Source organism: Schistocerca piceifrons, chromosome 5 (genome assembly GCF_021461385.2).
Source record: "Schistocerca piceifrons isolate TAMUIC-IGC-003096 chromosome 5, iqSchPice1.1, whole genome shotgun sequence".
NCBI classification, from domain to species: Eukaryota; Metazoa; Arthropoda; class Insecta; order Orthoptera; family Acrididae; genus Schistocerca; species Schistocerca piceifrons.
The window spans coordinates 247685625-247707955 of record NC_060142.1 but is presented as its reverse complement, the minus strand read 5'-3'; positions in this window follow the sequence as shown (position 1 = coordinate 247707955).

Here is a 22331-nt window from a genome sequence, read left to right as displayed (position 1 = left end):
AATAACAACATAATAGAAAAATAACACACACAAATTGTTCCAGAATGAACCAAAATAAAATATAAGCAGCACCTGTACAGCCCTAACAAAGACAGCAATACCAGACCCATCCCAACATAACAACATAATCGGTGAATAATACACAGGAACTGTTCCATAATAAAACTAAAAAATATAAACCCCTAAAAAAAGAAAAAAAAAGAAAAGAAGCACACGAAAACTCACATAGCAACGACTTAATCCAAAACTAACACACATAAATTCCTCCAGAATAAACCGAACGAAAATAAATTCAAAATTTTGGTATCACACTACAAACGAACATTAACAGGTCAAAAAGTACCATAGCACAAAAAGAATCATACACCAAAAGAGCGAGCCACTGGTAACAGCAATATGAACCCTATAAAACAATTGATTCCAGATACGCTACCCCTAAGTGACGTCACATTCGAAAAAAAGCAGCCAACTATTAATAAGTTAAAAAATTATAACTAACATTACTACTCGTACCTGTCACGACAATTTCAGCAATGTACTTAGGTTCATGGCTAACATCACCCTAGACAATTCTCCCATATTACAAAAAGAGCTAAATAATTGCAACAATCAACATGATATTAATTGTAATTAATCACTTCACTCACAATAATTTATCTTCTGCTCTTAATGTACCGCCCATCCTCACCCTCGGAAATCGTGCGAAATACAGAAAGAAACAGTTACATATTTGTCAGAAAATAAGAAACAATAATCGCTACTAGTATCTCCATCGATAATATAATCTGTGGTCTCAAGTTACACCCTCGACCCAACAAACAACACCATCGTATATCACGACATATATGGAATAAGCAGTATCTTTTACAAACTTCTCAGATTACAGTGGTAACTAACACAACAACATATAGCATTTAATAACAGACCGCTTACACGCTCTGCAACGTAAAGTCATGACGTCAAGAGGACGTCATGGGTGGAAACAAGACGGATAGAATCCGTAAGAAAACTTGACACATTTGTCATTGTTGAACTAAGCTATTAATTTGAGAATACATGACGAAAGTAAACGGACTTAAAAAAATTAAGTATACTCCACAAGTAACCACCTGACGTTTGAAACTCCATGAAAAATTAAAATGAAGTGCTTTTTCACATTATATACTGTTAAGAACTTTATAGTCTGTAATCACACTACACTCCACAACACGCTTCAATTTTCCAGTAGTTGTCCACTAAATACACAGTCATTTATTAGCTTTTACGATATGAATCGAGTGAGACTGGAAATTTCAGATTGGATGGTGCTTCATGATAACGCCCCATGCCACATGGCCACTTCCATCACGGATTTGTTGACTTCAAAAGGTATTCCTGTTGTTCCACAGCCCCCCCCCCCCCCCACCACTTCTTTCACATAATCCTGGTAATTGTGACTTGTTACTTTCACCAAAATTGGAAAATGTCTTAAAAGGATGTCATTTTGCGACTCTGGAAAACATTTAAGAGCATGTGACCGACATGTTAAAGGTCCTATTAGTTGAAGGCTTTCATCGCTTCTACCGATATCGGGGAACAACTTCGCCGGCCAATAGCTGCCGAAAGGGACTACTTTGCAGAGAACATCAATGTCGTTTGAAAGAAATAAAACCTTTGTATATTAAGAAATCAGGCTCACTGTTTTTCTCACACACCACGTACTCCAAGATATTAATTCACTTATCTTGAGCAATAGAAGAGAAAAACTCTTTTGTTATGCTGCCAGCTTTACGAAATACCATGCAGTGCACTCGGCATGAGTTCCAAAATAAATTTTTCTCCACACACGGAAAAAAATTCCAGCAGCACTAATCTCCAATATCTCAGAGAGTATGTGTGAGTAATACACAAGAGAGAAAGATTGGTTACACCGTCCTCATTGTGGAACTAAGCAATTAATCTGAGAATACATGATGCAAGGGCATGAACTTCGCCAAAAACAAAGTACAAAAATCTGCCTCTACAAGTAAACAGTCAACCTTTGAAACTGCTCTATTTCACATTGCATACCGTTAATAATTGCATGTTCTGAAATGATACCACACTCCAGCACTCGCATCAATTTTCCAGTACTCCGCCACTATATACTCAGTCATTTACAAGCTTATATGATATTCTAACTGCAAATGATTGTGTATGATAAATAAACAGATGGTAGTTAAATCGATGGCTCATACCTCTTGCTGGCACAATGCTCCTCGCCTCTGAAGCTTGGCCTTCGCTTCGCTGAAAGCTACTAAAGCTCCTCTAGAACTTTAAAGTGTTTCACTAGATGTGCTCGAAACACAAAATGCAACACTGCAATACTTAATTCACAACTGAAGCTTCTTACACTCAATAACTCGCAGAACGAATTCGTATGAATACTTCGAGTACTCCAGAGAATACAGAAGTAATTGCTAGGCAACGCTCCACAACGGTTTACGTGACATGGCATTGTTGTTAGCGTACCCTGTGATGCGCCCCTGGTAGTTGAGTGGTCAGGGCGACGGAATGTCATACCGAACGACCCGGGTTTGATTCCCCGCTTTGTTCGAGATTTTCTCCAGTCGGGGACTGGGTGTTGTGTTGCCTTTATCATCGTCACTTCATCTCCATCGACACGCAAGTCGCCAAAGTGACGTCAACTGGAAAGACTTGCACTAGGCGAACGATCTACACGACGGGAGGCCCTAGTCACACGACATTTCCATTTTATCAGTAAACCGCAAGCCCCGTAAATATAAAGCAATAGCTGCTTAGCAACGTGGATATGAATGTTAAACAAAAACTGAAATATAATATCATATAAGTTAATTGTACATTTCAGCTTTTCATAGAGTAGCATCGAAGCATAACGATGTCGAATGCTGATGCCCTCGATCCCGCATGTAGTCATGTGTTGAAACGTTTTGTCACGCCTAAAAATTGATTCCTTCAGCGCATGTGACTTCCACCTCACTTCGACGCCCGTTTGTGTGGTTCCACTAACCTGTGTATTGATTTCCTATATATTTCGACTAGTCTCCTCATCGTGAAAATGAAAGACTTGCCAATGCGACGGATCACACGTGCAATAGATATTTTTATTGACCTCATCCATTTATTTTACTACTTTGTTAGTACATTCAAATTTTAAAATGAACGAGTGCTCTTTTTTATACATTTTATTTGATGTTCTCCTGAAAAGAACCATTTTAAAGGGCGACTTAACTTCTGAGGTCATCAGTCGCCTAGAACTTAGAACTAATTAAACCTAACTAACCTAAGGACATCACACACATCCATGACCGAGGCAGGATTCAAACCTGCGACCGTAGCGGTCACTCGGTTCCAGACTGTAGCATCTAGAATCGCACGGCCACTCCGACCGGCCTGGATTTGCAAACAGAGATCCAACATGCTGCTTTGAAAGGTACTCTTACGTTCTGGAACTTTTCCTTGAGTTGCCAGAAGGAGGGATACTAGCCGGAAGGTAAGATACTGCGTAGGTTCTCCGTAAGGTCACCAATGCGATGTCGAGGCAGGTGTGGAGGCGGTGGAGGGAGGAAGTCTCCGTGCCACCGAGTCCTGCCTGTTGTTTCGACGTCTTAGGCCACAAACTTCAGGTGAGGCGAGATCCGATGACAGATGGAGCCTTTCGCAGCAGCGGCGTCATACAAAATTACCTACGCAGCTGATGCAAGTCGTACGTGTAGGTACCTGTCGTTAGATATGAATAGAAAAGTCTACATTTCAACAACATTGGTTTGTAGCATTATGTTACAATTTGTTTAGCCGAAAATCTCGTGCTATCTTTCCACTGCCACCATACGCTTACCATCATATCACTCAGTTATCCTTTCAAAGCGGACGTCGTACAATACAGTGCCGTCCAGTGGAGAGCTCCACTCTCATCGCAAAAGTCCCATGAATATTTCACTTTAGAAAGTAACAAATAATTTTTAACGTTATCAGTGCTAGTTTATCTGTTCCGATAACTAATGAAAGTGCAAATAATTTTATCATTTCAAATTTGTTCGGTGGTTCAGAAGATAAGTATCAATCTACTCATCTCAAAGCCACAGGGCTCAATACGACATAGGTCCAAAGCCTTTTATTACACTTACCGCTTCTTTCAAGTTCGACAATGATTTGTTAATGTGAGAAATGCGAGATCAGTTCAAGGTTTGTATTCCATGTTAAACTGCAGAGCCACCTGTAACAGACTCGTTAAATCAATTAAAAGGACGGACGAAGCAAAAGTCCAAATCACGGCGGTGTTCGGACCAGCTTTCGTATTGATGATTCGAGTTTTACCATTACATTTATACATTACATAGGTTTCACTTGTATACTTTGGTAATATTTTTAAATAAATTTGACTGATTAGAGCTACACTCCTTTCAGCCCAGTCGTTCCCCTCAGAGCGAAGGAATAAAATTACGCTAAACAAAATTTCCTTATTTTTAGATAAAATAGCACAATGGGATTATGTGTTAGATAATACTCTGGAAAGCCTGATTAAAAATTTAATCCGTATCTTCTTTTTGCTAAGAATATTAAATCTGTAGTAGAAGACACACTGTTGTTGCTGTAGTTGTCTTCAGTCCGAAGTTTAATTTGATGCTGCCCTCCCCGCTACTCTCACATAGCTGCAAAACTACTGTAAACTGCATCCAGAAAACCTGCTGTTGTCTCAGGAAGGGTCCTACCAACCAGTCCCAGATATATCCTGATCTAAACCTTGTCGAAACAAAATACATTATCTGTCGCCTAAAAGGACAATAATATTTCTCTTCTCAGATGTCGATGTCCGAAACGTCATGTTATAGCTGCCAAGAGGCGGCAGTGTCTGACGACGCAATAAATGCATCAGTTTCTCTTTAAGGCGACCTGGACGTGAACGGGCTGCATTTTTAGACCTTGCTCTCAGTGCACATTACTCTTGACCCACAATGCGGAGGAATTTGTGGTTTTTTACCAACAATGAATGACATCAACTCAAGTTATAAAAGGAAATTTACTGTAATATCTGGTACCGTTTACGAATTACAGTATTTTGCCGAATAGATGTTTTTATAATTCACGTTCCCATTCTGGTACCATTTTCTGGTCCATCGTCAGTCTAATAGCATTCACACTGTGGCAGGCTGCTGTCAACATACATAGGAACACATTATGCCTCTCGTTTTATAGTTTGCAGTATATCTGAGGAAATAGAAAAAACCCTTATTATACCACATTACTATTTTGACTAAAAAATACCGCTAAAATTATATACAGAATGACAAACATAGATCATTTCTGCTATGCATTAGCCATAACACAAAGGTACTATAAAATTCTTCACTTGAGAGAAATTTGGTGAACATGAATATAACCATTGTGAAGTTATGAGTACTTAATGTTTTGAAAATGTAGTTTCGAGAAAACGAGAAAAGAATGTTCGCAGTGCTTCTGACTCACCCTATGCCTCTTTCAGAACATTCCAGCAGCATAATCTTACTGTCCAGTTGATTCTTTTTCCTCTTTAGACTTTTTCAGGAGCCTTTTCCTTACTCTGGCTCTTTAGTGGTGGCTTCCACAGCCCTTTCAGCTTCAACTAGTCGCTGGCGATCTATAGCAGTCAGAGGAGCAGATGGCGAGAAAAAAATGTTTTCCAAAATTTCAGTCAATTCATTTCCAGGTCCTCTTAACAATTAGAGATATTAAGTACACTTTAAAAAATTAAACAAAATACGTTGCTCCATAATGGAATTATCCCAATCGGACAGAAATGGAAGATGTGATGTACATGTACAGACAAACAAAGGAGTCCCGTTTCAAAAATTGAATGGTTTGTTCATGAGAAAGAGTTCCACAAATTAAGCAAGTCTGTAAGGAATTGATCTATGTCTGGCGCTTATGCAAGAAGCTGTTTGGCTGGCAATCATTGATAGAGTTGTTGTATGTCGTCCAAAGGTATATAGTGCCAAATTCAATCCAATTGGTGCTTTAGATCGGCAAAATTCCTAGTTGCTTGTAGGGCCCTGCACATAGATCACCAAATGTTCTCAATAGCGGAGAAATCTGGAGACCTTTCTGACCAAGGTAGGATATGGCAATCACGAAGACAGTTAGTTGATAACCTTGCCGTGTGCGGGCGGACATTATCTTGCTGAAATGCAAGTCGAAGATGCCTTGCCTCGAAGGGCAACAAAATGCGGCGTAGAATATCCTCGATGTACCGCTCTGCTGAAAGGGTGCCGCGGATTACAATCGAAGTGGCCTTGCTATGAAATGAAATCCCACCCCAAGATATCACGTCTTGTTGTCGGGCTGTATGGTGGCCAACAGTCACATTGGTAGCCCACTGATATCTGGGGTGTCTTCAGACACAGCGTCGTTGGTCATCGGGACCCAGCTCGAAGCCAGAATCGTCACTGAAGACAATTCTACTCCAGCCAACGCTCTCCCAGGCCGAATGTACCCAGCGCCACTGCGAACGATCTTCTTTTCGTACGTAGGTCGTATATGAACTCAGACCCCTTTCGTCTCTCTAGGTCACCCATACTTAACTCGTGCTTGGCCACTGTCCGCTCGTTTTTGCCATTTTTTTTTAACTCAATTACATTTCTTCTTTAAAATACTGACATCTGCTCACATTGTCCACGAGCCTGTTTTGCAAGGCATGGTTGCTGTCAAACTGAGTACACGGAATGAAATTCTCAACTATTTTATACCCTGGTATCATCATGACCCCTGTTTACTATTCTTTCCAGTTGTGCAGTGAAATTGTGCTCCAGCGTCACACATTTATTCATCGCTCGCCGAAGTTTTGAATTCTTCATTTTTCTTCGATACCTCTGTGAATGGCCATTTGTGGCCAATTTGAGTCGTTTTTGTGTCTTGCAGTGTATATTAGATGCTAAGAACGAAAGAGAAGCGAAGTTCTTATAATAAACGTTTAGAATCAGAAATGTGTCCTAGTTACCGTCTAAAAATCACTAAAAATAGTTATTTTAAAGTATTCAATCAAGCTAGTTTTCAGTCGTATCACAATGAGCATGTCATCGTTGTGTACATTTGATACACACAACTGTATTACCTTTTGGTGGACGTTAATATGTCCTGAGTCAGTCCCTCGCCTTTATGACGACTTGAACTCTGATGAGGACACTTACAATAATGTATCTGAATTTTGGTGTTGGAGCAGCTGTGGAGGAAACCAGATACGGCACTGATGTTGGACCCTGAAGTTTAAATCAAAGTTAACTTTCTAACTCATACCAACAGTGATCTATCGGATGCAGGTTGGACATTGGGCAGGCATATCAATTTCTCCCATGTTCCATAAAACGGCTAAAAGGGCAAGACATATTAAAAACCCTTGGATATCAAAGGAGATATTCCATATTTGATTAAACGAAAAAATATAAAAATGCTGAAAATGAAGTTAGCCAAAGATAATACAGTGTCTAAGGAATGAGATGGACAGAAAGTGTAAAATGGTTAGGCAGGAATGACCAGAGGACAAATTTAAGCCCATAGAAACATGTGTAACTAGTGGAAAGGTAAATACCGCCCATAAGAAAATTAAAGAGAGCTTTGAATATAACAAAATCAGATGTATGAAACCAATAGCTCAAATGGCAAGGCAAAGAAGGGAAAGCTGAAAGGTAGAATGAATAAATAGAGAGTCTATACAAGGGAAGTGACCTTGAAGTTAATATTGTAGAAAGAGAGGAGAAAATAGGAGACTATGAGATGGGAGATGTTATATGGCGAGAAGAATTTCACACAGCACTGAAAGATCTAAGTCGACACACGGACCATGGAGTTTACGATATTCCGTGTGTGCTACTAACATTCTCCGGAGAGTCAGCCATTACTAAACTACTCCATCTCCTATGCCGCAAGTATGAGACAGGGGAAATAACTTCACACTTCAAGAACAATCTAATAATTGCAATCCCAAAGACTGCAGATGCTGAAAGATGTGAATGTTACCGTATAATCGGCTTAATATCACATGCTTGCAAAATACTGACACAAATTATTTACAGAAGAATGGAGAAACTGGTAGATGCAGACATCGGTGGAATATTAGTTTCATTTCCGGAGAAATCTAGGAACACGCGAGGCAATACGCACCCTACGACTTACCTTAGAATAAAGATTAATGGAGGGCCAACTTACGTTTATAGCTCGTGTATACTTAAAAATGTTTTGACAGTGTTGGCTGTCATATACTCTTTGAAACTCTGAAGGTAATGGAGGTAAAATAGAGGGATCCAGAGCTTATATACAGCCTACACAGAAATCAAATGGATGTTACAAGAGTAGATGGGTATGAAAGGGAAGCAGTGGTAGAGAAGGAGATGAGACAGCATTGTAGCCGATCACGGGTGTTATTCAATCTACACTTTAAGGAATCAGTGAATGAAATCAAGGAGAAATTTGGTGAAGGACTTTCAGTTCAGGGAGGAAAAATTCGACGTTTGCTGCTGACAGTACAATTTTCTTGGAGGTGGGAAAGATCTTGGAAAAGCAGTTGAGTGGATTGGGCAATGTGTTAGAAGTTGGATGGAAAATGAACATCAACAAAAGCAACAAAAGTGTAATGGAATGCAGGAGAATTAATTCAGGCCATGCTGAGGGAATTAGGAACTGAGTTACGTAAAGTAGTAGATGACTTTTGCTACTAGGTCAGTGACATAACTGATTATGACCAAAGAAGGAAGGATATAAAATACATACCCACAATGATAATAAAAGGGTGCCTGAAGAAGATAAATTAGTTAACATCATATGTAGATTTAAATGTTGACAGTCTATTCTGATGGTATTTGTCTGGAATGTAGTCCTGTACAAAAATGAACCGTGGACAAGAAGGGAATAGAGCCTTTGAGATGTTTCACTGTAGAAGAATGCTGAAAATTAAATGGGCAGATCGCGTAACTAATGAGGAAGTGCTGAACATAAATTGGGAGAAAAGAAATTTGTGTCGTAACTTGATTAAAAGGAGGAAGCACTTGATAGTACACATTCTGAAACGTCGAGTAAAAATTACATAAGGAAACTAAGAGATGAATACGGTAAGCAAGTATGTAAGTTGCAGTGGTTCTTCGAAGATGGAGAGGCTTGCCCGAGATAGAGTAGCATGGAAAACCACATCAGACTAGTTTTCGGACTGTAGACCGCAACAGCAACATTTTTGTGTATGCATACATAAATTAAACTGGAATTTAAGTTGTCCTGCTTGACACAGTCACGTTCATACAGATATGGTGGGCCATACCGTGCACCATTACCAGATATTTCATGTAATATTCCATTCTTTGAGGTAACAGGCGAGTTGTGGCGCCCTGAAAATATTCAAAGTTTGGAGCTGGCGTGGCTGCACGTGCGGCTAGGCGGGCGCTCGGCAGTCTGACCACATGGTGCCGGACGTTGGCCGAAGCAAGAGGGGCCCAGAGATCGCGTGGATGGGAATTCCATGGTGACGCTGTGTCGATGAAAGTGACTTATACACCAACAGTGCCAAAGATGGCGGACTTTGTGAAACCATCATGGCAGAATTTCACAGATTGTATACAAATAATAGTAGCCAGGTGAATCATGATACCTCAAAAAGAAACATGTACAATACCATCAGTTGCACGACGTTTCTGATGGTATAATCAGATTTTCAATATCTTTATTAGTTTAAAGTAACACCCAGCAACGAATTTCCAAAATCTAAACGGCTCGTTTGATTTCGGCGATAAACATTTCTTTAGAAGGCTGTTAGTGTAAACCTAAATTGGTATGAATTACAGGCATGTAACTGGAATAGTACATGAGTTATTGGAGGACATAGTGGCCGATTACTGTCGTTTAATTTGATTAAAAATATTGCTAAGAGTTTTAGACTTGTTATCTGGAAACTCTAAACTGGTCCTACATATTCTTTAATCATGGTGACATAGAATGTTTTTAGTTACGTAGCTAGTAGAATATCATGTTAACAGCAGTCTTTGGTGATACTAATGTGGTAATAAAGCAGAACATTTGAAAAATAATAATCAGTTTAAATAATCAACTTAAAGTAAAGGTTATTAACTGAAGTTACAAGTGAATAATTTCCATCCTATATAACTAGATATGTTTCTAGCATCCTCGGAAGAGATTGAGGTTTTTCGATTAACTCCAACTTTACTTACTTCTAAACCTATTGATGCTACACTATTCTACATCGCTCACATACCCGTGTGGGTGACCGTAGCATTCTTTCTCTTCTTTTCTTTTTATTTTTCTGTTGTTGTTCACATATCGCAGTCTAATTGTCTGCAGTCTCTCTCTCTACCTGAAAAAAGATGCAATCTCAGAACGACATGACCAGCGGAACCTTCCTCTCCACATTCACAGACTGATGTGTTGCTACGCCCCAGTCGATGCAGATGGTTGGGATGTGGATCGCGACCTGTTAACGGCTGCATCATACGTCTAGTAGGGGCAGCGTCGCACAGTTTGAGCCTGTTCCTAGTGCTTGGTAATATGCTATAAACACGCCTTGCCGTGCTCCTAGTGCCCCAGTCAGACTGCCAATCATCTAACTTCTAGGCTCTTAAATGTCGTTTATCAGTAATGTGTGTTCCAGTGATTTCATACACGCGATCATATTGCTCACGGCCCAACCAACACGTTGCTGACGCGTAACGTAGCACGATATCCATCCGGCGTATCCCGAGAATTACCAGTAAACCTTCGACAGGTACAAAAGCCACGCGTGAGCCTCAGGATACGCACCGCTGATTTCGTCGCGTATTGTTTTGCAGCCGCCTACTCTAAGACCTCTAAGACGAGGTGCCCATACGCTGGCAGCGAAGTTGACTATGGCGTTGAAGACAGCTTCGTAATATCACGGCTCCACATACAACGGTAATTTATCGTCAGCACTGCCAGTATAAACAATCTTGTGTTTAATTCTTACCACTTTCTGGGTAACAGATTCTACGTGTTCTAAAAAGTTTCTTTTCTCGTCTACAAGAATTAATAAATATCTATAAACAGTGCTGCCTTTTATAGGTATTCCGTCAAACCTCAGGGAACGATTTCTGGCAAAAGAAACTCTTCCTTTCTGAAGTATGCGAGTAGTTTTATAAACGCCTATACTCAGTTTGTTGCTCTTGCAACAATTCTGCATCCGAGTAAGCACATATTTCGTCTTTTCCTCCAGACACGCCCTGATGTATAGAAATAACTACTAGGTTTAAGTAGTTCTAAGTTTAGGCGACTGATGACCTCAGATGTTAAGTCCAATAGTGCTCAGAGCCATTTGAACCATTTTTGAATAACGTTATCACAAACTGACAAGTGAAATTACGCTACAGTATAAAAAGGAGATGTAGCTACATCTCAATACTTTAATGGGAGAGTGACGACTCAGTCTATGTTAACGTCATATTGCACAGTTCATAGGCCAAATAAACCATTTAACCAAGTGCTGTGAAATAAAATTACGCAACGGTGTAGGAAAGGAATGATAGCACAGATGTACACTTTAATAAAGATACGATACTAAAAATTTCCTTCTCTTGGGGAAAAGCAGAAAAACAAACACCTAAATCTTTCCATTAAACGTATGCTTTCTCTTATTCTGTGATAATGGTCATTTCTCCCTATGTAGGAGGTTTGCACCAAATTATTATTTTTTCTTTGATTGTCATCGCATGACACTGTCTCCCTTTGTAAAGAAGATAATTGGACACAAGCAAATTACTTATCATAATACACAAGTATGATTGTATATCTCTGATCACATATGAATAATTCATTTGCCTTCATACCAAAGCAAACAATGTCGTTTACCTGCATTATTTTGTCAGTAAACTTGTCCTAGAGCTGCTATAACCAATGTTAAAGTTATCCATGCATTGTTGTGACCCCCACAAGATACTGTAACTACTGATGCTAATAGTTGGTTGACATTATCTTTTTTACTTCCGTTGTTTTCTTTAATTTACTGACTGGGACATAATGTTCACATTCGGGTTACATCTCGCATTAAAAGGACAGCGAGGCTGATACTTTGAAAAATGCACACTACTAAGTTTTCACCCTAAGTGTGTTTTTGTCATGTAGAGTAACATTAAGTGTACAAAAACGAATGTAGGCTGCTTGTCTCACCGCCCTCATAAAATGCTCTGATATATATCTTCTCGCCTAAAGAAAGTAGTATTAAGCTGCTGTTTATAAATCCATGGTGGTGCTGGGCATTTTTCACACAGACAACCGGTTTTCTTTTGCAATGTACCCCAAGTAAGATGCTTTTGTTGTGACACAAACAGCCGAAAAGTGTTCTGCAAGGAATAACATTTCACAGCCAATCGTTTGCTAATGTCGTGGAAAATCCACTTCCATACACTGGAATATAGCGTAAGAGTTGATAATGTGCACCCGAGAAACTGTTTGTTGTGTATGCCTAATGTACTAATTACTTAATATGAAAGACAATTACGTAGGCTACAGTACTATTTACAATTCGGTGGATATCTAACGGATTTGATGAGGTATCCTGTTTAAAACAGCTTTTGCAAATTAGAAGTTTTCCGCTGTATACGAAACTACACATGAATGGTAAAAGCACGATTCCTTAGAGAAAAGTCAGCGTGACACTCTTTCTTTAAAAATGGAGTGATTACTATTTTTATATACAAAGTAATCAGTGGAATGTGGCAATTCTCCAAACTGAGTATGGTTTATTTCAATTCTTGTAATTACTGTGGACAAGAGATTCTACAGTACACATTTTACATGTGCCGCATAGTCAGGAACATGGATCTGTGACCCAAAGCTACACGTACCACCCACGTTGTAATGACTGCAACGTCTGGGGGACCCTTCACCAGTTAGACAATGATTCCTGTATGGGAGAGACGCATTTTGTACTACTTCTCAATTAGACTCACCTTTTGTTAAGTGTTATCTTTCATTGTCGAAGTATCAGCATTCATTTACTCATTATTTAGCCTTTTTTATCGATTGCCTGTTGGCGTGTGTGTGCGCGCATTGTGTTTATGGAGCTGAGATAGGAAATATCACGTGGTAGAAGATTTTTTATGTAGTTCTGCAGCTTATTTCCTCTTTGTGGTAGCAGTCAGGGTAATAAACTGAGCAATAAACTTCCGTGATAAGGGAAAGGCGTCATGGTTATCTTACAACCATGTAGGTTGTCCTCAGATCCCAAAGCAATAGAAAAACAGCCCACCATATCATACGTAAGGCAACTCGCCTAGAGAAGTGAAGGAGAGGGTATGTAGGGATGGGAGAGGTCAGGAGGAGAAGGAGGAGAATCCTCATCAATGTGGGCTTTCATAGGACTTGTGAGTTGGCTTCCATCTCAACTCACTAAATAAGCACCGAAGCAGTGAAATAGTACAAGTTGTAATTATGCCAGATTGCTGTTGGGAGCAGCACAACTAGTGCTGTGAACTAATGGACTTTTTGAAAATGCGAATTGCATATCACTATCTGATAACCCCTCTATGCTGTCTCATTAGTTGAAATTGTTGGACGACTTCTCCGAATAACAGTAGGTTCGGATTGTACAATAACAGAAAAACGATACTGAATATTAGTAACGAAGTCACAGTAATGGATGATTTGTGTCACGCAAAATGTATTTCATCCATAAAAAGCTAAAAAAATGGAGCTTGCAGTACAGTGATTGTTAACGTAAGTATGTGGAGTGGTACTGCAATGAAGTATTCAGATACATTTTGAATGAAAGTTAGTTCACTATATTAGAAATTACTCAGAGCAATAGAGAACGATACTTACATGACAAGATTCGAATGGTGAAAGACAAAAGTGAACAGCCAGGCATCTCCTAACTGCCCTCGAAAAAACTGAAAGCCGCGTCTTCGTTTATTTTTACAGGTAGTACAGATATTGGCAGTGGTCTCTTTCGTCTTCAGTCAAAATATCAATTACATATTTCATTACATAAGCATACATAAAGTTTACACACAAAAAGTACTTTTTAGTGAAGTAATCTTACAAAGTTCCCTGAATGACTACAAAATAATTTGTTGCTGTACTGTGAGTCCTCATTCAGTTCATAAAAAAGTTAATAGATACAACTTTACACGTTCGACGATATCAGTACCATAAATGAATGATTCATTAGTTATCAAATTCTTTGCACTGGATTGTCCATAATTACGCAGTGGTGGAGTGACCCCAGACTAGGATTACATGACGTCACCTGGGCGGCGACAGGCAGCCGGTACGAATCCCATTAGTGCGCCCCACTGTCTATTTACACAGCGCTGTGTTATCGCTTCTCACCCCAGTGTCCACACGCATACGACCAGCAGTGAAACTGGAATTCGGCTAAGATTTGTATCATGGAATCAGTATTTTGAAAAAGATGCACTACTATGGTACGCAGAGGCGATAATCACATTTCACCGTAGGCGCGCCTGGAGCTTTGTTCAGAGATGATAACTGGATGCGGAAGACAATGTTTATGTGACGTGAAGCTTTCTCATCGGAGATTGGATATGGATACGCGTTTTGGGCTCCTATTCTGGGGAATCCATCAACTCCTCTTCGGTAGCCCACTCTCTTGGAGTAAGCAATTCCAGTTTTCCCACGAGGGAAATGTAAACCTTTGTATTCGGCGGAAACGCTGGTTATTTGTCCTACTATTCCTTCAGCACCTCACCTGGGATCAGTATACCAAACAATGCAGCAATTCTCTAGCCCAACACATGACTGGTCACTGTTTTATCACTTACCACTGACTTGGCTTCTATAGTAGAAGTTTACGTATCTTCGTACGATGTCTCCTGTTTACTACGGTGTTTTAGATTTACAAACTCTCTGCCCAAATAATTTTATCTACTAAAGTTTTTTGTTAGCCACTCACATATTTTTACAAACTTCACTCAGTCTGTTACTAGCCCATAAAAGGTGCTTTAGAATATGTGTGTAACATTCATATATTATGAAGTTAATGTTGCATTTACAGTATGAGATTTTCACTCTGCAGCGGAGTGTGCGCTGATGTGAAACTTCCTGCCAGATTAAAACCGTGTGCTGAACCGAGACTCGAACTCGGGACCTTTGCCTTTCGCGGGGAAGTGCTCTACCAATTGAGCTACCCAAGCACGACTCACGCCCCATCCTCACAGCTTCACTTCTGTCGGTACCTCGTCTCCTACCATGCAAACTTTACAGAAGCTCTCCTGAGAACCTTGCAGAACTAGCACTCCTGAAAGAAAGGATATTGCGGAGACATGGCTTAGCCACAGCCTGAGGGATGTTTCCAGAATGAGATTTTCACTCTGCAGTGGAGTACTAGTTCTGCAAGGTTCGCAGGAGAGCTTCTGTAAAGTTTGGAAGGTAGGAGACGAGGTACAGGCAGAAGTGAAGCTGTGAGGATGGGTCATGAGTCGTGCATGGGTAGCTCAGGTGGCAGAGCACTTGCCCGCGAAAGGCAAAGGTCCCGAGTTCGAGTCTCGGTCCAGGACACAATTTTAATCTGCCAGGAAGTTTCACAATGTTGTATTTATTTATATACAAGTAAAAGTCGGCTCATATAAAAGTCACTACAACATATCACTAAGTGAGTGCAAAATAGCAAAGTACCTACTACGAGAAACGATTCAAGTACAAAACAAAAAGATTCTCACTGAAAAGGAGCTGAGGAAAAACCTCTAGTTACAAGCTTCTCGTCAGGAGTACATTGCCATCCATTTTCCTTAACTGTATTTTGTGTGAGTGTCTTACTGGTGTTAATTTTGTATTCACATGTGATCGTAATGCCCTCAGACGGTACAAAGGACACATTGCTCAGTTTTGTAGGTTTGGGACCATGTCATAGCATAAAAGTGCGTTACGAATATTGGGTATTCAGTAATGTTTAAGTCTGAGATGCACCTCTGCACGTAGAGCAAAAATTTTTATACCTATACAGGGGAAAATATTTCGAATTGTAACAAACATGGAAAGACAATGGATAACAATGAGCTGATGCTGCTGCACGTCTTCTTCAGTTTAATACCGATGTATGTATGCAAACAGATAAATACAGTTTCAGCTAGTGTAGATCCTGTATCACTGATACATACATGTGTTTCAAATATAACTCTCATTCCAAATGAAGTCAGGATACGTGATGTTTCAAGTGCTTTAATTCATTCAGTGATATTCTCAATGCTGTTGCTTACTTTTCATAATTTTCATTAACTCTTTTTGTATACGTTGAAACTTCTTCATGTCTTTGTGTGGGTACAAACCTTGAACCCTATGGGGTCTAGGAGTTTTCGAGCAAATGACAACCTGGGTGTGGAATCCAAGCGACGACGTATTGTTCTTCACAAAGTAACCCCCATTTGCTCTTTTTTTTTTTTGAGCAGTGATGTTTTGCTATAAGTCCTGAGTAAAACATAATATTCTACTTCATAATGTTTTCGAGATGCTTGTCATCCAGGAATTTTCTAAGATGCGCTTGACGAATGAGTTCACTCAACACGAATTTTGCCTTTTCTTCGAAGAATACTGCTTCTCTTGAAAATTATCAAAGAGGGTCTTCCCACTTCTTGATTTCTTTGATATTCAACATCAAATCTGCAGAAGTGTGTTATGTATCACAAATAGGAAGAAGGTCCACTCTCTGCTCAAACAAATCAAGATACTGTACTCAGGAGTGTGTTGATCATGTGTATAAGTGTGTATGCAGCTGTTTAATTCGCGAAACACTCGTTCTCACTGACTGCCTTACGAGGTAAAGCGTCATATTAAAATAATTTGTCTGCCACTTACTCAAAAAAAAAAAACTCTCTGCATGTTGTGTACGCAGTGAAATAGCATGCATTATCCGTTACCATGTCCTGGGTTCTCCTGTTGTGGGATTGTAAACGTTTGAAATTTTTTAATAATTACTGCAGCGATAGCAGACTTAGCAGCATACAGCTCCACAAACTTTGAAAAAAAGTCATATAATGCAAAAACAAGTTTGATACTTACATGGCCAGTCGGATACCCAGGCATTCAGACGGTATGTATACACTCCAAGAGTGAGTTGGGATGCGTCCTACAGAATAATACTTTATTGTGCAGGGCGTAATATTATTCCAAACTGCTTGCATTATCTTGTTTCAGCAGTATTCTCACGTTGTGCCATCGTGGATCTGCATTTTGTAGGTCTTTCATGTTTCTGCAAACATCAGAGTAATATTTTTAGTAGTGTTTCCCTTCCATGAGTAAAATGTAGTCTGTTACTTGTCCCAGTGCTTCTGCATTTTAGGTTACACCTTGTGGCAGTCTAGAAAGAGCGTCAGCTACAGTGTTTTGTTTGCCTGCTATGTGAATCTTGTAAGAAGAATGTCCATCGTGTTAGGTGCAGGTGTAATAATATGGACAACATCAAAAACTCAAAGCTTGGTAATCAGTATATACATTTGTATTTCTACCATAAGAGTAATAATTTAATTTTTTGAATGTCCATAGGACTGCTAATATTTCTAATTATGTCTCTGAGTAGGAGAACACACACTCAGTGAGTGTTCTACTTGCAAAGGTAAACATTTTTACTTCATACTTACCATGCTCTTGATCAGTTTGGAACAGATATGAGTACAAAACCTACCTATGAGGCAGCTATAGCGACTCAAAACTCTTTGATCACATCTGGATGACATAAGACACCTGAATTAACTAATGATTTCTTGGTTGCGTTAAAATAGTTTATGAATTCCAGTGCCCAAAGCCGAAAAGCGTTCTTCTTATGTAAACGTAGTAATGCTGTGCTATTTAGTGATTGGTTGGAACGAAACGCCGAAAGAAAGAGCAGAGACCGAAAAAATTCTTTAACCGAAATGGAGAATTCTTGTTTACGCTAATTTTATCAAGATCTTGTCGGATTTCTTCTGAGGAGACACTACATCCTAAAAATTTTATCTTCTCTCTTGCAAACTTAGACTTTCTAAATTTGTCGGTATTGCTGCTTGTCAAAATTTCTTTAGTCTTCCTTCTAGAATGTGTACGCGTTCTTTCCAAGCGTTTGGTGCCATGGGAATGTCGTCAACGTACACTGTTGCACTTTCTAGCAATTCTGGACTTACTACTGTGTCCAAAGCAGAGACGAATACTCCAAAACTGACACTAAATTCAAAGGGTAGGACGCAAACTGATAACTTCTACAGGAAAAAACGAGGCTGTATATTTTCTGCACTACGGCGTCATTTTTACCTGATAACATGAATTTTTTTTAAATAAATACTTGTAAGATATAAAACACCATGAAATTTTTTAAATTGCTCTTAGAGTTTTCAGGTCATTGGCATACAGGTAAAATTATTTTATTTATGGCTCATGCATCTAACACGAGATGGATTGTTCCATTAGATTTGGTTACCACTAGCAGTGGACTACAGTATGTCATAAAGATGTTTGCATTTTGTTTCGTTTTAGCATTTTCTTGATCTCATCTTTCCCTGCTGCTTGCTTTGGTTACTGCATCATAATTGTGCTGAGGCATCTCGGGGGGGGGGGGGTAACATTCATATTGGAAATATAGGTTTTAATGACACCTAGTTTTCGTGTGAATATCTGTAAATAATGTAGTAATAAATTGTATAACTTACCTTGTTGTTCCTTTGTAGCTACAGTGGATACAGTCACTTCATCATGTATCAGTTTCCTTAAGTCTGATATCTCATCTTATGTTTCAGAACTGTTAACATTATGGCTGTCATCATTGCCTAAGAGTTGTATGTAACAGCTCTGGCAATATTTGTCTTGGTTTAACTGTTATCTGCCCAGAATTACTCCAAGCTTTCCGCCATCGTGCGCCAAGAAACATTTTCCTAAGGAGAAATCAATTATTGCATCTTTTTCTCTCTCTGAAAATCAAAGCCTATACGCAGTCAGTAACTAAACGATCAGTTTCTAGAAATAGGCATTACATCACTCCATTTCTCAGCTTAATTGTCACGAATACCTGCATTATAACCCCATGTGACTTAACGCACACTGCACTCAGGACTCGGCATTTCTGAACAGAAAAGTAAAAACAGGACTAATGTCTTCATTCTATTATATAATTTATATGATACCGCACATACTGCTGCCACCATATCTGTAACAACTGTGGTTAGTAAACCACCAACAATAGCCTGTGCTGTGGTCTTTGGTTAACTCATTGTGAAAATGTGTCTTCTTATTGTACTTCAATAAAAATACAAGATCTGTCTGATTACTATTATTTTTTATTCTGATTCTTGTTGTTAACTTGCGACAGGATGTTGCCGTCGATATGATCCCTCTTCATCACATGGGGATAAGATGAGGTCGAATCTAGTCTGAAAGGCCGTCATATTCCCGTTGAGGCTCATTCGCTTCCTCTGTTACGTCCACTTGAGGGCGCTCTGGCCTCCAGTCACCTTGGACCACAGGGCTGTTTGTGTTACCTTGTAAATTATTCCGTTTATTGCTGTTATTTTTGTAAAAAGTTGGGTTTGATCATCATATTGAAAGAGTAATAATTCAAAATAAAATGTTTTTTGCAATAATTAATATTAATCGATAACTGTAAATATTAATGCTATTGGTAAACAACCACAATACTGACTGCGTTTACCACATGGCACTCTCGAGAAGGAAGACCGCCGTGTTTAGCGTATAGCTCTGGAGCATCGTACTGCATCTGCAGCAGTATCTGAGCAGCAGTTGGCACTGCACTTACACAAAAAACTTTTACAAATAGGTTACTTCAAGGACAGGTCCGTGCCAGACGCGACCCCAAACCACTGCCATTGGTGACTTCAGTACTGTCAACCGAGAGCTAACTGTAGAGCAGATTGGAGGTCTCTGGTGTTTTCTGATGAAAGCTGGTTCTGTCTCGGTGCCATTGATGGGTGTGTGTTGGTTAGAAGGAGATCAGTTGAAGGCCTGCAGCTAACCAGCCTGCGTGCTATGGTCCGGAGTGCGATTTCGTATGATGGCAGGGGTGCACTTTCGTGCTTATCTCAAGCATCCTGACTACAACGTTCGTCCAGTGACTCGACCTGTCGTGCCGCCATTCATGAACACACCACACGGTGTTATCCAACAGGATAAGTCTCGCCCACATACCGCTGTTGTAACCCGTCATGCTCTACAGACTGTAGACATGCTGTCTTGGTCTGCTCGATCACGAGATACGTCTTAAGTCGAGCACATGTGGGACATCGTCGGGCGACAAGTCCAGCCTCATCCACAATCACCATTAGCCGTCCCTTTATTGACCGACCAAGTGCAGCAAGCACACAACTCCACCCCACAAACCGGCATCCTGCACTTGTAAAACATAATGTATGCACGTTTGGATGATTGCACTCACCATTCTGGTGAATACACCGTTTACAAAGGTACCAGCATTTCACATTTTCAGTGGTTTTTCTCGCCCTTGCATTAACATGTCATCTTCCAATGTTAGTCACCTGTGTATGTTACCTAGGAAAATGTATTTAAGGAATTTTACTACTCTATATTAATTGTTTTTTGGTGTTTCGACTTTTTTCTGTTAGTCTAGTTTTTAACATTGTTAGGGAGGAAAACCCAACCAAATTGTAAATGTACATCATGAGAGGTGGGGGCCGAATCTACACTAATTAGCGGTACGTGGCAAAAATCTGGAAGGAATAGTAAGATTTAATTTCTTGTAAACGACAGTTTCATTGAAGATGAAGCACAGGTTCACAAAGGGGATGCCTGGGGAAGAAAATCTGCAGCGGCAGTTAAAAGGTACAATCCTGACAATCAGATTACGTGATACAGGAAAATTTCGAACTATACAAATCTGCTTGACCAGATTTGGATTTGAACTACCGTCTTCCCGAATACCAGTCTGTTGTACTGTATTATAGCTATGCCACATCTATCGATACTGTAGATAGCGTTGTTTGTCCACAGACACGGTGGGTCCTTTGTTTGTAAGACTTCAGTCTCTGCTTATAATTTGAATTGTAATTCATCTGTCCACATGCAGTGAGTGCTGTGGCAGCCGGTTTCCAAATCAACAAATGGTTCAAATGGCTCTGAGCACTATGGGACTTAACATCTGTGGTCATCAGTCCCCTAGAACTTAGAACTACTTAAACCTAACTAACCTAAGGACATCACACACATCCATGCCCGAGGCAGGATTCGAACCTGCGACCGTAGCAGTCGCGCGGTTCCGGACTGAGCGCCTAGAACCGCTAGACCACCGCGACCGGCTCCAAATCAACAGATATAATTTTCAAGCCCAAATGAGAAAATGAAAACTGTACGCAGGATGACGGGATGTATCGGTCTAATTGCCACTTAGGAGATATCCGTTACAAGTAATGTTTGCAAGTGCCAAGGAAAACAGGGAACGTTACACAGCAGTGAAACGACGAAGGAGCACAAAGAACTGAAGGATCTCTCAAGCTGGAAGAGCAGTGCTTGGTCACAACGATGATCAGCCTTCAATAAACCATTGATCAGTTCCAGGTGAAATGAATGTCTCGTGCAAGTATGTGTAGATAGTAATATGACTCTCAAGAAGAGCAAATTTTCACTCCTGCAGATTTAGGGATATGCCTTTTGTTGAACCAATGGGTGCTGAATTTCTGTATGATCCGTTTCCACTTTTCTGATTATCTTCTTTGCTTGGATGAAGCGTCGTCATGATAGAGTGCTGTGAATCTTCTCACCGGAACTGTGAATAGCTGGTAACGTGAATTTGTTTTGAATATCTAAGATTACGTTCCCACAATTTGGAAGAGGAATTGCTTGATCTTCGTATGCGTCTATAGTTCAAACATGATGGAGATCCAACTCATTTCGCTCGTTAGCCCTGATTTACAGGCTCTCTGAAAAATGAATAAAAATATTTTTCTTGGATAACTCGTTCACTTGCTGTCATTCCACTTAATTAATTCTTTTAGAGCTATGGGAAAGTTTTCGTGCGTGAGAAATCCGTTGTTACTGATGGAGATATCTTACCAAGTGACATTGTTCGAACAAACACAGAACGATGTTATACCTGCATAGATGTTGGGTGGGGAGGGATTCTCAGTGTGAATAACTGCTATGAACGGAACACAATATGTAATTTTTGTAGGTAGATAGAATTAACACAAATACATGCCTAATGACAGGTTTATTGTCGTCAGGAGACCACCACTTAATCTAAATTTTCTCGTTTTCGTTTTAAAGTTGCAGCTCGATCGTTTCCCAGCAAGCTTTCATATACTGTATTTGCTGATTTTCTCCGCCTCTGAATAATAAGGACACATACTGCACTCAACAGAAAAAAATAGCTTTCATATATATCAACTTTTTTATTGCAC